General features: G+C 36.2%; 1 pseudogene; it reads right to left on the minus strand.

Moving 5' to 3' along the window:
- LOC112721514 (peptidyl-prolyl cis-trans isomerase FKBP62-like) lies at nt 1-3633 on the minus strand (annotated as a pseudogene).
- Between the last annotated feature and the right edge of the window lie 246 nt (nt 3634-3879).

The following is a 3879-nucleotide window of genomic DNA, read 5'->3' on the forward strand; positions in this document are numbered from 1 at the left end:
TTAGAATTCTCCTAAGTTTAGATAACCCGGTTTATAAGTAAATTGCAAACAGAAAATATACCTGTTATTAGGGTCAATCTCAAGTGCTTTCTTGATATCAAATTCTGCCAAATCCAAGTCAGCTAACTGGATATATGCTTGTGCTCTTCTATCGAGTGCTTTCACATTTGTGCTCTCAAGGTCCAAAACCTGAATGTCCGCACACACAAAAAGTTGTTTATTATGCAAGGGTCGATACTATACAAGATGTGATACGAGAGCCATACCTTTGTACACAATTTCTCTGCTTGTTTATAATCTTTCAACTTCAACTTGCAAGCTGCATCATTCAAATTTTAAGCAATCTTCAAGTCCTTGGTACTCTTCTTCTCTTCAATGCTGAAGTTGGTATCATATTCTATGAACTTAATAGCCTGCAAAAAGGTTTTGATAGTAGAAGCCTCAAATTACAATGAAACTGAAATTGAATATAGGTGTATATTCCTGTATATGTGCGTGCATGATTACCTTCTCATATCTTTTAGAAGCTTTTGCATATTTACCAGCTCTAAACAGTGCATTCCCTTCTTCTTTCTTCTTACCAGTAGCTTCAATTTTCTCTGGAGTTTCCATGTCCCAAGATTCCTTATCCTATAAGAAATCATGAAGATTGTTCTAAGGTGGGTATATGAATAGATACAACGAATGGGTAAAATGGGATAGTAAAATGGTATGCCATTATTCTTATTTTGCCTTTTGTGCCAAGAACAGCAATTCTCTAGACAAATTTTCCCAAAGTTACTGTATATTTGACTGTCTCAGTTTTCGGCATACCTTCACAAAAGATACTAATTCAACCTTATAATAAAATGAAATGAAGGTATGAACAAAATAGCATTCATATCTTTCGCCAAAACACAAAATAAAAAATCACCAAATCATTGACAACTCACATTGTGGCTTTATAGTCAAAATTACTTTTTGTCCCTTCTTCATTGTTTTGATGGCCTTTGACAATGCAGGGCAAAAGTGACCTATCATAAAGTAACGACTAACATAAGATACAACACAAGCATAAGTATAAATTGAGAGAACAAAGATGTGTGCCACACTTACCGTCTTCTACTGTGAACTCTACCCCATCAGATTTCTTTACAAGTGTTCCATCTTCAAGGCGTGCCTCATAATTAACTGTGGCACCAAGAGGGCAACACATAGTAAAGTACAGATGTCGACGAACTAATGGAGAAATCAAATATGAGAAATATGCATACCCAGAACTTCATCAGTATCCTTAGGGTTCTCCCGATTCTCTCCTTCAACAAGTATCTTCTTAAACAAAACCACCATCCTTACATATGTCCTTCACACTAGTCCAAGACAATAGCTCAACATCAAATTGAAGAGTTGCTTTGGGCAGAATTGTGGGAGGAGAACCGGATTCACCATAAGCTAGCTCAGGTGGGATGGTGAAAAGGGAATTTTCACCTTTCTTCATGCTTCTAATACCTTCATCCCATCCTTTAATTACTTGCCCTACATATTTGAAAGTTTCACTTAGAAATATATTAAATGATGACTAGAGGTGCATCTCATAAATCAGCTGCACATTAGTAGTATCAGCTGCACAAAGTTGATTTCAAATTAACAATCAAAACAACACAAAATTCATCAAACAATCCTGCATTGCTAATAGCTAAATCAGTTCATAAATCAATCAAGCAGTCACTCTTCCAAATTCCAAAGCTTTCAATGACAACACCAAAAATCCTAACAAAATCAACAAAGATTAAAGCAAGCACATCACTCACCTTGTCCAAGTGTGAACGTGAAAGGGGCTCCCCTATCTCTGCTGGAATCAAACTTGGTGCCATCAAGCAGAGTCCTGGTATAGTGAACTGCCAATAAATAAATAAATAAATAAACCAAACAACTCTAGTGAATTCCTTAAAAATTTTTTCTACAAATAGAAAACATAAAGAATAGATCTACTTGTTCACCTTTCTTTCAACTTCGGATCATGTATTCTTGCGCAAGGTCCTGCAGCAATTTTATGCAAATATAAATGAAAATTAAATAAGTAATAAATAAAATATTACAAGCAAATAAAATCCATAAAGAAAGGGCACAACAGCACACAAGGATCCTGCTTGGTGGGCTCTAGGGAGAATGTACACAGCCTTATATTTAAAATCATTCAAAACTAATAAGTAAACTTGTGTTTTAATTAAATTTGGAGTAAACTTCAGATTAGTTTTGATTAGTTATCCTCTCAAATTGTTTGAATTTTAGTTTTCTTCATGGCATAGATTCTAACAAAGAGCTGAATTTGTTTCATAGCTACAATGACAATAATGAAAAGTATGCCACCAAACAAGGAGATTGAAATTTATTAATCTCATACTGCCAGAGATAAAAGGAAAATGGAGATTAGCTACCTCCCATTTAGATCCCACACCATATCAAAGGCTTGTCTGAATTTTGTGTAACAAATTCTAGAATCCTTTTGTCCCAATTTCTTTTCCTTTGAAATGAGTTTGGTTCCTCTTTCCACCCATTATTTGGAACATATATATTCAACAACCGAAGGATTTCGAATTCAACCAAGATTACTCTGCCATCTGGTTCATGCTTTGAAGCTGGCAGCAAAAAAAGTTTTCCATAAGCATTAAAGAAAACTTATTGGTTAGAATATAAAATATAAAATATAAATAATACAATAGTTTAGAAAATAATTGTAAAATCTCACATTCTACAAATAATTCAGCCACATAAGATCATGAAGGAGAGATTAAACCACCAATTTAGAAGCACAATAAAAGCTGATATACAAAACCACCAATTTAGACACATTAACCATCACACACACATAAAAACAAACACATGGTGCTCAAAACTCAAAATAAGTTACAATTCCTATCTCTCAAAGCCCTAACAATCATACAATTAAGATTTCATGCCTAAACCTTAATTATTAATCAAATTGAACAATCAACACAAGAACAAATATATAGTAATTAATTATATTATTATACCATAAAATAAAAATAAAAAATTAAAGAAGGGACAAGAGAAAGGACGAGAGAGATCTATAATACTTATAGAAGAACTGAGGAAGTATGGGAGAGTTGTGCTTGTTCTGCTTGTGATGGCTTGGATTTTAGAGATCTTCAATAGAGAGATGTCACCAGAGAAAATGCTGAGGGAGGCGCTGAGGATTTTGGCGGAGAAGGCGCAGAACTAGGACGGAAATGAGGGGAAGCTGGAGGTGATGTCACCGGAGGAGATTACCACGGGAGGAGATGTCGCCGAAGGAGGTCGTCGCCGGAGAAGATCCGAGATCCGAAAGAAGATCCGAGATCGTCACACTGGCTAGGGACAGTGACTATGGGAAAACAACTTCGACAATGGGAAAGAAGGATTGTGTGGCTTGGAACTTTTGACAGTTGAAGACGAAGCGGCGGTGGTAGCGATGGATTGAGGAGGACGACGAGGGAGAGATAGAAGCGAGATTGAGGAAGTCGTTTAACGTATATTCACAGTGTTTCAGTTAGAGATTGCTTTTTTCATTTTATATATGTGGGATAAACCGCCATAATCACTAGAACCGCCACCAAATAGAAAGTCAATTACGGCAGCAACAAAAAATGTCATAATGTTTGGATATTACGGCGGTTTTGATTTAGATACTACGGCAGTTCTTCAAAACCGCCGTAATATAAATGCCATTTTAAACCATTTTTTTGTAGTGGGCTAATCATCTGTCGGTTCCCGCTAGCATCGGAATAGGATCCATTGATCCTTTTGCACACTGTCACTGCGCCCAACATTCGCAGGTTTGAAGCTCGTCACAGTCATCCCTTCCCAGATCCTACTTGGAATACCACAGACAAGGTTTAG

This window comes from Arachis hypogaea, chromosome 11, assembly GCF_003086295.3.
Source record: "Arachis hypogaea cultivar Tifrunner chromosome 11, arahy.Tifrunner.gnm2.J5K5, whole genome shotgun sequence".
NCBI lineage: Eukaryota > Viridiplantae > Streptophyta > Magnoliopsida > Fabales > Fabaceae > Arachis > Arachis hypogaea.